At 40.5% G+C, this 13,876-nt stretch overlaps 1 protein-coding gene across 2 annotated transcripts in view; it reads left to right on the top strand.

Moving 5' to 3' along the window:
* Nucleotides 1-13,876, top strand: part of cdk17 (cyclin dependent kinase 17) — a 51,927-nt gene that overhangs the window by 2,882 nt on the left and 35,169 nt on the right. The window contains exon 1 of one of the 2 annotated variants that reach the window (XM_026146067.2): nt 12,544-12,650. The exons of the other annotated variant lie outside the window; for it this stretch is intronic. The gene's annotated coding sequence lies outside the window, so the exon portion shown is untranslated. Of the gene's footprint in view, nt 1-12,543; nt 12,651-13,876 lie in introns of those variants that run through there. 2 annotated transcript variants of the gene reach the window in all.

The raw sequence follows: 13,876 nt of genomic DNA, 5'->3' as shown, positions 1-13,876 counted from the left end.
AGATTTCTGAAATCTGTAATCTGAGCAGGAACTGCTGTAAGAGTATAAACATAACAGGAAATAAGGAAAAGCTCAGTAGATCCACTGTAACTGCCACAAAGTATTTAGGAAAATATGTTATATTCCATCACATTTTAACTTAGCTGCTGCAGTGATGTAGATGATAATGGCAAGAAAATCATCAGAAAAGTGTTTTGTTTGGTTTTTTTTCTTCTTTTTACTCGTTAGTTTTTCACAAAACACCTAAATGTTTTGTAGGAAGAAGTGAATTAGCGAATGGTGGCTTATAATAATTGTGGCAATATCCCAACATGCTTTGTAGCCAAGCAGACTGCACTTCCAAAACACTGTTGCTATTGACAACCAGTCGAATAGCTTTCTCTCTCCCTCGTCAAAGGAGCTTGTAAAGAAAAGCGTCTGGACTTCTTTAAGTTGCATGAAGACGTTTCACCTCTCAGCCGAGAAGCTTCGTCAGTTCTAAGGTCAAATGGCAGAGAGTCCCAGATTTAAACCCAGTGGGGGTATCCCCCCCACAGAGGGACAAAAGGACCCCCTGATGATCCTTTAATCACCTGAGCCAAGGTGTGAAAGCGGGTGTGGGTCCCAATCAGCCAGAGTTTCGGGTGAGCTCATTGTGAAACCTGGCCCCACCTTATCATGTGATTTCCTGTGGTCAGATGGCCCAGGATGTGTGTGGGCGTTAAGGCGTCTGGGGAGGGATCTCAAAACTGGATTATACATGGCAGACAGTTGGTGTCGTAAACCACCGCCTCTGTTCAAAGATGGTCGCTCACAGTGGACATAGATGGCTTCTTTCACTCCTCTTTCAAACCATCTGTCCTCTCTGTCCAAAATGTGAACATTGGCATCCTCGAAAGAGTGTCCTTTATCCTTAAGATGCAGATGGACTGCTGAGTCTTGTCCTGTGGAGGTGGCTCTTCTGTGTTGTGCCATGCGCTTGTGAAGTGGCTGTTTGGTCTCTCCAATGTAGAGGTCTGGACATTCCTCGCTGCACTGTACAACAAACACCACGTTGTTAAGTCTGTGTTTTGAAGTTTTGTCTTTCGGGTGAACCAGTTTTTGTCTGAGCGTGTTGCTGGGTCTGAAGTACACCGGGATGTTGTGCTTGGAGAAAACTCTCCTGAGTTTCTCTGATACACCGGCTACATAGGGGATGACAATGCTGTTGCGTCTGTCCTCCCTCGCTGGTGTCTGGTCTTCTTTTCTGTGCATCTTTGCTAACTTTATAAACGCCCAATTAGGATAACCGCATGTTTTGAGTGCTTCCTTTACATGTGTGTGTTCCTTCTTTTTTCCCTCACGCTTAGAGGGAACATGTTCTACCCGGTGGTGTAGGGTCCTAATTACTCCAAGTTTGTGTTCCAGAGGGTGATGGGAGTCAAAGAGGAGGTACTGGTCCGTGTGTGTGGGCTTCCGGTAAACTTCGATGTTGAGGTTGCCGTTCTCTTCAATGTGCACTGCGCAGGTGATTAGAGGATCATCAGGGGGTCCTTTTGTCCCTCTTTGGGGGGGATACCCCCACTGGTTTTAAATCTGGGATTCTCTGCCATTTGACCTTAGAACTGAAGAAGCTTCTCGGATGAGAGGTGAAACGTCTTCAAGCAACTTAAAGAAGTCCAGACGCTTTTCTTTGCAAGCTCCTTTGACTACGATGACCTGGATGACTGAGAACCTTCACAGACATCTTCTCTCTCCCTCCTTCTACCTCTTGTTTATATAACTCCAACTTGTGCCATATTTTCCAATCAGATAGGTGTTTTTGTGTGTGTGTGTTTCTGTTTCCACACCTCTTTTTTGACTCTTTGTGCTTTTTAGAATGTTTCTCCCTTCATCTTTGAAAAATGTGTGTGTGTGTGTGTGTGTGTGTGTGTGTGTGTGTGTGTGTGTGTGCGCGCATGCTGTTTCTGTTTAATTCATGATTTTTCAACTCTGGTGTTTGCTTGTGCTTTTTCATCCTTGTTCTGTGTGTGCGCTGAATTTATTAACCCAATAAGCTTTTCTTCCAGCACTGCGTAGCTTATTGTTGTGTAGAATTTGACAAAAACTAAGAGGTGGACTAGCTAAAAGCCAGGGGGAATGAAAGGGAGGCTGTTACTGTGCTGCTACAGGGTGGGCATGATGTAGGTGAAGTGGTAATTTCTGGGTTCTTTGGGGGACTGACAAAATTGTAGGGCTTTCAAATGAATACAGTTAGTGTGGGCTGGGTGCAGCGCAACCACACACACACACACACACACACACACACACACACACACTCTCTCTCTCTCTCATTCACGCACTCAGTCGTAGCCACATGAACACACACAGATGAGAAAGTTATGTGAGCCATGCAAGGAATGTGAATTGGGAGTTGACTGTCTCTTTTACACACACACACACACACACACACACACACACACACACACACACACACACACACACACACACACACACACACACACAGCTTCTTTCAAGCTTCAAAAAGTGAAAAATTTAGGTCATATCATCAAGCATTTCTGTCAGCCCTACTGCTGTGTGTGGGTGTGTGTTCTGTCATCTTGTATGAATTTATTTGGCTGTTAGAGGTCTTGTAGGATGTATGTGTGTTGGTGTTAAATGGATTGAGCAGGTGTGTTACTTCTCTTTATTCTCTTCTGAATAACAATTTTCATACATTGTCTTTTCACATAAACAAATTTAGTCTTCTATTATTGCTGTATTCTGTAGCATTATGGAGCCCTGTCCAGTTTTCCCCCATGGAAGTCTTTTAATTACACTTCTCTGTGCGATTGCTTGTGTACCCAGGGTTGAGTTGAGTGAAATTGACTCATAATCTGGAGTTTAAGCATTGTTAGAACCACAGCATCCCCCCAGCGAGCTAGAGATCAGTCAGTGCAACTGTTTGATTTGTCGCTTCCCTACCGAAATGGTGTCCAGGCTAGCAGTTGACATCTGCTATTTTGAGCTGTAAGCTTGACTTCTGCGGGACGTTTACATGCTACCTTATGCAGTAACCGGAAACTCCTTTTTGGTTCAAATGGGGGTCCGGTAGAGCAGGGTGATATGACCAAAAATATTTATCACGATATACATTTGAAAATTTGCGATAACGATATAACTGATGATATAATTGACACTAGACAAAATACTTTACAACTCCACAACTTTATTAATACAAAAAAAATCAATGTATTTTCACTTAAACAAGCAGCTGTTTTTATGTGCATTAAAGTTATATAAAAATTTAACAGTGCAAATTCCTTGCCGACAGTTTAAATGGCATTTCCAGTGGAAATTGGCCGACACATCCTCAGCATAACCATGTATAATATCCACAAAACTTAAAAAGAGGTTATATACACACAATACGGTAATATTATGTTGAAGCACAGTACGTATCACTCCGCGAGGCTCCTCCCTACGATAGCCGTAATGCGGGATTATAAGGGACTCTGTCGATTTTCAGAAAAATCAAAGGATTGATTTTAAGTGCGCCGTATTTTCCGAAAAACACGGTAATAACGACGGCCCGCTAGCATGCTCTACCAAAAATAGTGCTTTGTTGTGTATCTGATGGACGAAAGCTAAACCAGTTCCACACCACTGAAGTTGCAGCATTTTTACAAACCAATTCTGGTTCATCCGTTTCATTCAACGATCCGCTTTCGTCCTTCTCATTCTCCGCCATGCTTTTTCCGCCATGTGCGTATGAAAACAAAGGCGATGCGCATGCGCGTTTTACCCATATTCTATCGCGATATTTCATTTTCTTATCGTTGCCCAACATTATACCGGTATTACCGTGAACGGTATGAATGGCCCAGCCCTAGGGTCCGGTTATGGCGTAAGTTACGGCAAGGATCTGAAGCACAAGTATAATTTACATGTTACGCCTTACCTGACAACCCTTTGTCCCCCACTAACTCTTTTTCTCATTGATTGTTTTTTCATTGGAATTATGTCATCTAAAAGATCTCTATCCATCCATTTTCCATTTTCACTGCTTCGTCACAGGGACAGGCACCCTTGGATATGTTGACCAAAATAAACGTGGTTAGGATTTCTGCTGTAATCGAGCAGGCTCACTGCTTCGTCACAGGGACAGGCCCCAGAGCACTGCACTCAGGTGATGATCTAAAAAGGCTACAAGGTCAAGAGGTGGGATTCAGACTACTTCCAACATCTCCCAGTTGCTCTCTGTTGATATAATGGCGCTGTAGCTCAGTAGTCATATTGTATACCATCAGTAAAGCAGATGGATTTGTGTTTCTAGGTTGAAACATAAAGACATTTAGCTGTTCCGCTTGTCAAGTTGAAATTGGATTTTTGGAATGCAACGTTGTACGAGTAGCTGATTTGTGCCCAGAGAAAAGTGGCACAGTGTTGATGCCAATTAGTCAGCTGGAGTTGATGTTCTGCTGTTTAGTTCATCCCGTCCTACACAACTCTCACCATCTGCCTACTTTTCACAAACAATTCTTCCAACATTTCACATAATCACAACAAGGACACGACAGTCGACATTATTCACCATCGGTAACGATTCTCCTTCTTGAGCATCAAACCCGTGAGCTCTTTGAATTTCAAGGTTGTGTAACTGTGTTCTCATTGCCCTCTTTTTAGCCGGCTGCCTACTTTAACTTTAAATTCCACTCTCATTCTAAAATTGAGTTTCCCTTTTAATCGTGAGCAGGAATCTCTAATTATCCCGCTTTCTTCCCGTCGGGTTAATCATTGCCTCCCAGATAGGCGTTATCTGCAATCAATGCCAGCAAAGTGCACCGAAAGTTCACAGGAAACAGACACAGAAATTGGACCGTAGTTGCTTATGATACCTAGAGCGTAAATACTCAGGCCATGATGCTTTTTAATTTAGCCACTTTTAACGATTCTTCTGTGACATGTTGCTGAAAGGAGTCAAGTTTCGCCGTACTCCTCTTCCTATTTCTGGAGCTGTTCTCTGCATTAGCATGAGCAAGTGTCCCCTTCATCTTTATTTGAGAGGTCAGATGGCTGTGGATGCTGATAATCTTATGTAATCACACTAAAGAAACACTCCACGATGAGTAGTAAAACACAGAAGCTTTTACTGACAGCAGTGGTGTGTACTACAAAAGAAGTTTGACATAGCTTGGCTTTCTTTGTATTATCTAGCCTGAAGAAACCTAAAATCCCAGTCTGAGATAACGGATACAACTTTCCACAATCAGGCTGTGCGTGGGCTCAATAAAAGGGGCTGTTTTAATGCGTCATTAGATGTGCTTCTCTGTAGAAAATGGACCATCTGCAGAATAACTACTGAAATGTGGCACTTAAGGGCAATTCACACTCTGACACTGAAAACTGGTTTTAGGCTCAACAAACCCATTGATCTTGCTTTGCAGTGCAACCTTCAGGTCTCAGAGAAGTACATCACAGCTGTGAGCACTGGGTATTAAGGGCACAAGATAAAGTCAGAAAACAGTCATCCACCATGAATTTGGCAGAGTTGCATCGAGGCAAGAAATAGAAAATTTGTTCCATCATGTTTCCTGATTGCTGGCAGCAGGGAAAGAAAATGAGGAGTAGCAGGTCTTTGGTCTTCAACATTATGTGTTAGGGTAGAAGACATGCAGAGTTATTTTCTGAAAACTGAAGCGGTTATTAGGTACAGAGGGGTGGCAGAAAGAAACGAAAAGCGGATCTGGTTTCTGCAAATGAGTGCATGTCCAAATCTAATCACTGCAGTAGACTCTGATGTGGAGTCTGAAATCTTTAGGAAACGCCGCCATAAATTAGTTTCCTTACCATCTCTAGGTACAGTAAATACAGAGCTATCTCCTGCATATAATGTTGGTAAGAGGCTATAGGGGCTTTACAGCAAGGCACAGTAACATGCTTGTGTAAAGTTGGTCAGAAGGTTCCTTTGTGAGTGCGCATGCGCCATTAGCGTGCTGCCTGCTGTAACCCCTAATTTCCCTCGGGATGAATAAAGTATTCTGATTCTGATTCTGACTCTTATAACAGAGTGCCACAGAACCTGTGGGAAACCACAGTGTTGTTTTTACAGTTCTTATATGTTAGCTTTTGGCAGAGATGTAGGTACCATCCAGCTGTAACATATGACAAGTTTCTAAAAATGTCAGGATGTAGGCATTAAAGATATTGCATATGAAAGTCACACACAAAAAAGATGATTTAATGATGTATTGTCTAGTTTTGATCTCCAGCAACCACAAATTTCAACCATGCTTGGGGCACTGCTGCGACAGAAGTTGACATGAAAAATTCTTTAGCCTGCAAATGTGCATTTTAATCAATTTATGGAGAATTTTGCATCTCTGGCTGCCTGGTGAATTTTGTAAGTAACATGCACCTCAGGCAGGGAACACCTGTTTCCAAAGGCCTTGGGGTAATGAAGGTGGTTCTAGAAACTGTGTGTGGGGGGGGATGCGTGACAGAAACCCATTCAAAAGACAGAGTCGAAGAGGAGGAGCAGATGGAAGTAGGGAGGATTAGAGTTCTGTTTTACACATATGAAAGTAGGGCTGCTCGATTATGGCAAAAATGATAATCACGATTATTTTCACTGAAATTAAGATCGCGATTATTTGACGATATTTATTTAACCCTTTAAGACCTACCATAGAACCAAGTCTGCCAGAGCTTATATTATTTTTTACATGTTGTAGTGCCATTTGTGGGAGCATTTCAAGTTGCTATACAACTGTTATAGCCCATATTTTAATAATACGTATGCATTAAGTCCATAGTAACTACATTAATTGCAAAAAAGTGCAATAAACTACAAAAAAATTGAAAATTGTTTTTGTTTTGTTTACATATATTTCTACTTGGAGAAATTTAAGAGGTTTATCCCTCAAAACTTTAAATACAAAAAAGTTTATTTTGAGTGTCTTCATAGTTTTATTTTGGAGATACAGCAATTTTTATATACTGCAGGAAAAACAAAAACAATCCTATGATGCAAATTTGCAAAGAAAACAGCAGGTGCATCAAAATAAACTATTTCCAGCAGTGCAATTCGAGTTCTAAGCATCCCAGAAACTATTCAGAAAAGTCAAACATGACCAGTATAGGCTTTTAAGGCCTACAAGTAAAAAAAAACTACATTTTCCGCAAAAATGACATCACTTCCGGTTTCGGGCAGGAAATGGCGGACATGTGATAGTTAGCGGTGACGTCTGTTTCAATGTGGGAAGTGTTACGAACAGCTGATCGGCAAAGCGTGTTTCTGGAATATTATGTTTTTGTTCCTGCAAGCGCTTTTTATGCAATTTATGTGGGAGGAAACCGTGACCGAGTACAAGCTGATGGCATAAGATGTAAGTTTCATATGCAAAACAAATTATTGCGCTAGCTTACACGGTTCATGTTCTACAGGGATTTAAAAATAGTTACACAAAACAGAGCGTGCTGCTCTGACCGGCTTTAAAGGGTTAACAATAACAATGTATTGAATAATGACTTTAAAAAATAATATAAAATAGTGTGCAACACCACTGAAGTTTTTTTTTTTTTTTTTTTTTGAAAATATTTTTATTGAAAAAAGAAAACAGTACTTGCAGTTACCGAAATACAATCAACCTTTCTTAATTTTCCTAATTAACACACACACACACATATACATATATATATATATACATATATATACACATACACATATACATACATATATACATATATATATATATATATATATATATATATATATACATACACATACATACACACACATATATATATGAAAAGAAAAACAAAAAAAACAAAACACAACGCCCCCCCCCCCCCCCCCCGTCCCACACAGATCAACACAACCATCAAACATATTAGAGGAATATAACAGTAACAAAAGTAGATTTAAACAGGCAATACCTCTAGACTAGCAAAATAAGAGATAAAGGGTTGCCACTTGTGAAAAAATTTGGCTGTGCAACCTCTCAACGTATATTTAATTTTTTCAAGTTTTAAAAAAAACATGACATCTTTAAGCCACCGGGAAATAGTAGGACACTTAACAGACTTCCAATGCAACAATATTAGACGTCTCGCTAATAGGGATGTGAAGGCTATAATATCCCTTTGTGTGGAATCAAGTGTAAGTGAGCGAGCAGGAATCCCAAATACAGCAATCAAAGGACAAGGATGAAGAGTTACCCCAAGAACAGTTGACATAATAGCAAAATACCTTGTCCAGAAACCTTGTAGCTCAGGGCACAGAAAAAACATGTGGCTAAGGTGACAAGGAGAACCATGGCATTTATCACATTTATTTTCCACTTCTGGATACAATTCAGAAAGTCTAGACTTAGAGAAATGCACCCTGTGTATGACCTTAAATTGAATAAGTCCAAGACGAGCACAGGAGGTGGAAGATCGTACTCTCGCTATAGCCTGTTCCCAAGACTCCTCATGTATTCGAAATCCCAGTTCTTCTTCCCATGTACGCTTAAGCTTAACATTAGAGTGGTTACTAAAAGACAGAATAGCATCATAGAGTTTCGAAATGGTTCCTCTGTGATGAGGAATAAATGATAACGTAGTTTCCCACTGCTGTTCTGGAGGCAAAGAGGGGAAATTTGGGAAACACTTAGCAACAAAATTTCGAATTTGAAAATAGCGAAACAAATGGGTAACAGGGAGATTGTAACGAGAAGACAAGTTGGGAAAACTATCGAAAACACCATCCACATATAAATGTTTGAACTGTTTTATACCCTTGTCACACCACACTGAAAATGTCGAGTCCAAAAGTGAAGGGGGAAACAAATGGTTGTCGCTTAGAGGACCCGAGGAAGACGGCATTACAAAATTAAAGTGACGTCTAAACTGAAACCAGATTTTGAGTGTGTTAAGAACCACCTGATTATCAGTGTACAGAGAGGGTCTCACGGGTAAAGAGGAATAGAGCAAAGCCGGTAAAGAAGAGCCCTTACATGATGATAGCTCCAATTTACACCACGAGGAACCAGAAGATTTTAGCCAGTAGCAAAGTTTATGGATGTGAGCGGCCCAGTAATAGACTAAAAAATTAGGTAATGCAAGTCCTCCACTAAATCTGCATCGCTGCAGCAAGGTTTTAGAGACCCTAGGTGGCTTCCCTCCCCAAATGAAAGAACCAATAATCTTGTCCAGTGAAACCACTGAAGTTTTTTTTACCTCTCTTTTCAACCAACGGCAGTCACTCTCCTCTCCAAATAACTTCTGCTTAGCTTTCAGAGCTTCCCTCGGGTCCTCATAATCAGCGGTCTCCAACCTTTTTTGCGCCACGGACAGGTTTATGCCCGACAATATTTTCACGGACCGGCCTTTAAGGTGTCGCGGATAAATGAGGGAGGGGCTAATAATCGGCTCAGTCATTTTTAATGATCGTTGAAAGCCCAGATCGTAATCGTGATTAAAATTCGATTAATTGAGCAGCCCTATATGAAAGGCTACCTCAAAGCTGTCAGCAGTTAAGCAGTGTTTTTGTATTTTGTCATCAGATGTGGGTCACTCTAGCTGCTGTTGCATTTATGCAACTGAAATGAATTTAAAAGCTTTAAAATGTGGCTATATTTTGCTTGTTTTTAAACTCTGTGGGACACAGACTGACAGTGCCCAACACTGGTCTGTGACTCATTGGTCAGATAAAGCACTGTTGTTGCATTATCATTACTATGTGCAAATATATAGCACATATATTTATTTTTGTGGCAGAATAAATCATCATTGGGAAGAATGTTTTTTTGTGTGTTTGTGTGTTGTTGTATTTTTTATTTTTTTGTATTATTTCTTTAGTTCTGTTTTTGTTTTGTGTGAGTGCTTGCATGTAATCTTAACATCGCATAATTCCCTGTCCTTCTCTCTGCTGGAATGTGCCATCTGTTTGGACCAACCAAACATCCACACAGGAAAATACACATTCTTGAGTGTTGCGTTCATCCAGCTGTGTGTGTGTGTGCGTGCATGCATGCATGCATGCCAGTTAGACCGGAAGCTTCTTGTTAACCCTGGTTAATCTGGTGAACGTTAAGACGGATGAGCATCACATAGCAGGAGGAATAACAGTAGGACCGAGAAGAAGGAAGGTGTTGTTTTCAAACACATTGTTATTGTGTAGTTTGAAGTGTCAGCGTAGTAGCTGGAGGAGCAAATTGAAAAAGAGAATTGACAGCAGGTGGTTAGTGTCCTTTTAGTTTTTGGAAATACAAACTGATACTTTTTTTTTTTTTGCTGCCTTAAAAAGATCTCCAAGAGTTGAGAGTGAAAGACATGGGGCAAAGCAGGACGGACTCAAACCCGGACGCAGCTGCGTCCGGGTTTGAGTCCGTCCAGGTCACCTGCTCATTGAGCTAAACCAGTTTTCTCAACAGTACATCAATACATAAGTGAGCTTAAAATGTCTGTTTATGGCTTCCTGTTGTACTGTGTAGCAGGCTATAGAAAGCAGAACTTAAACAAAATTTAAAGCTGTGGTTGGCTTTGGAGCACACTTCTACAAGTCAGTAGTAACAAGTAGAGCAGGGCGATATGACCAAAAATATTTATCACGATATACATTTGAAAATTTGCGATAACAATATAACTGACGACATAATTGACACTAGACAAAATACTTTACAGCTCCACAACTTTGATGGGGTTTTTTTGCACTAATAATGTATTTTCACTTAAACAAGCAGCTGTTTTTTTATGTGCATTAAAGTTATATAAAAATGTAACAGTGCAAATGCAAATTCCTTGCTGACAGTTTAACCAAAAGGCATTTCCAGTGGAAATTGGCCGACATATCCTCAGCATAACCATGTATAATATCCACAAAACTTAAAAAGAGGTTATACACACACACAATACGGTCGTACTAAAGTCGTACTAAAACATTTGACAGATTTTCAAGCGCTGTGTACATAAAATCGTTTCGAGGTCAGTAAACACAACCAGAATTCATACAATAAGGCACACAGGATTATAAGAGGCACTGTAGATTTTCAGAATTGGATTGATTTTAAGTGTGCCGTATTTTCCAAAAAACACGGCAATAACGACGGTCCGCTAGCATGCTCTACCAAAAATAGTGCTTTGTTGTGTATCTGATGGACAAAAGCTAAACCAGTTCCACACCACTGAAGTTGCAGCATTTTTACAAACCAATTCTGGTTCATCCGTTTCATTCAACGATCTGCTTTCGTCCTTCTCATTCTGCGTCACCGCCATGTGAGTATGTAAACAAAGGCACTGCGCATGCGCGTTTACCCATATTCTATCGCGATATTTCATTTTCTTATCGTTGCCCAAAATTACACCAGTATTACCGTGAACGGTATGATATAGCCCAGCCCTAGTAACAAGTCACCTATTTATGCAAGTACATGCAACAATGAGCTAAACGAGGCCACACAAACATCATTCATGGGAAATAAAACTACTAGTTGCAGATTGCACTAGATGACAATCACGCTCACTACACAAACAAAACAGATTGTGTGTGTGAGTGGAAGAGGACACAGAGAGCAGCAACACTTACTGAAACAGCACCAGGTGCCTGCCTGTTTGTTTTTTGTGAACTCAGGAGCAATGTGGGAAACCAGTAGCTGTATTAGGCACCAGCTAATTCTGTCATGTAAAGTCGTGTAATAACAGTTGAAAAAATGTGGGTTGCTCGTCATAGAATCCACCCATGAGACAAATGGTTTTTTTGGGAATCCTTACATTTTGGTTGATTGTCCATGAAGATAATGAAAATACAGATTGCATTTGTGGTGGAAGGGGGGCTACAGGGGAGTTTGCATCTGACTTTATTTTGCTTTGCTATTTGAAGAAGTGCCACCCAAACTTCTGAAACCCGTAGTGATCTCTGGCTTTTCATAATTCTTCTGTTTGTACATTCCTGCTGATCTCAGGATTTCTCACACCTGTATGATACTGTAAGGCAGCATCAGAAAATAGCTTCTAGGTGCAAGGCACTATACACAGTACAAAAAAAAAATCACAAAACTGACATACAGTTTTCGTGACCTTCTTTATGTAAGGCTGTAAACATTTTTAATGCCCTTTTGTTGGACATTTTAACATCTGAGTGCACACTGACAAATTCTTTGGAGTCAGCCTCCCTGTGAAAAACAGTTGTTTAATACAGTAACAAAAAGAGCTGAGTGATTAAATTCATGTTCATTACTATGATGTACATCATCATAGTACATCTGGTAATTGCATTCCTTTTATATGAAAACATTGAGGAGTCCAACTTTAAACAAAAAAAAAAATACTCTAGAAAATGTGGTTCATTTTCAAGCCATGCTCCACTCTGCTTACGTCAGTGTTCGTGTTTGTGTTGAATTATATACAGTTACCTAGATTGCACCAGAGCAGTCTACGTGCTGCTGATGGCTCTGCCGCCTACCGAGAGAGAGAGTATGTGTGTGTGTGTGTGTGTGTGTTTGTGGACTGATTACAATGCTGGTGTGAACAACTGATAAGAGGATAATCTATCCTGCACGCGATCGCCGCTTTGTAATTGGAAGACGGATAAGGTGTATTGCCTTTGGTGTGACCTCAGGCTTACCGGCCTCCCTGCACAGACGTACATACACATGCAGCGTGTTTGTTTCTTTGAACCTCCTCTTGTTGCAAACAGATGACACTGGAGTGTCTGGGCGTGCAGTCAAATCGTGAGTGTGTGCGTCTGTGCATGGATGTGTGTGTCTCTGTCAGCTGAGTTCCTTGTATGTTTTGTGGCCTGTGGGCTTTGTGTTTTGTTTTTTTTTTTGTTTTGTTTTTTTGTGTGTCATGTGGCAAAAAGAGCTATGGGGTAATGGTGCTCTATGTGCTGTGTTAACATATGTTTGTTTGTGTGTGTATTCAGCTGACAGACCCTGCGGCATTTTTTTTTTTCTCACCTAAAATTAACTCCAACGCACTCTTCCTCTCAATCTTTATCTTCATTCTTTCCATCTCCCCCATTATGCCTCAAGATCTGCGTTCTTCTTCTTCCTCTCTTCCTTGTTCTTTCTCTCTCCTTTCAGGATCACATTTTGTTTATGTCTCTCTGTCATAGATTATCACTTAGTTGTTTTTAATGGAAGCAATTAAGCGTGGACTGTTTTGATACAGTAGGTAGACACTAGAAGCATAAACCAAACTGAGATATTTGTCAGGTACACTTTCACATCCATTTAACTGATATGATCACATTTGATCATTTTATATGAACTGTTTTACTCTTCTTGGGCGAAAAAACAATACAGTATTTTTTTTTTTGTTTTGTTTCTACACTTAAAATTTTAAATTTGTTAATGTAAGTCTTAGTGGCCTACATGTAACTCTTTCTCGAGGATAGCCCATGCCAGAAGGGATATGTAATCACACCTGTTAGTAGGATTGTCACGATGTTAGAATTTCAAACTTGATACCGATACCCAGGAAAATACTTTATCACTGTTGATACCGTGGGAAAATTTTTGACCCCATCAAAGTTCATCGTCTTGTCTACATCTCCCAACAGCCTCTCTTACTCTCTCATCAAATCCTCACACTGCTCCGCCTTAGTCTGCAGCTCTTCAGCCTTGAAATCAATCTAATTCTGCTGCCCTGCTCCAGATTTCACTCTTTATATGCTAAGATTAGTTCTCCACACTCTGGACTCTCTGCTCTGTTCAGGTTAGGCTGTAGCTGAAGGTCATAATGAAGATCACTTAGTAAATTGAAGCTTCATCTTCGGGCTTAATCCTGTCTCACTTGGATTACTGATGATGTCAAAGCTATGTGAATGCCATGCTTCATCCTACGCTGCACTATACACAAGACCTTGATAAACACAGTGTTTAAATTGAGGGCTGGGCAGTGGGGAACAGAAATTATAGCTCAGTATTTTTAGATTGAATGGCCTTACACAATA

Source organism: Astatotilapia calliptera, chromosome 17 (genome assembly GCF_964374335.1).
Source record: "Astatotilapia calliptera chromosome 17, fAstCal68.1, whole genome shotgun sequence".
In the NCBI taxonomy this organism is placed as follows: Eukaryota; Metazoa; Chordata; class Actinopteri; order Cichliformes; family Cichlidae; genus Astatotilapia; species Astatotilapia calliptera.
The sequence above is the reverse complement of the archived record's forward strand: the minus strand, read 5'-3'. Positions and strand labels throughout refer to the sequence as shown.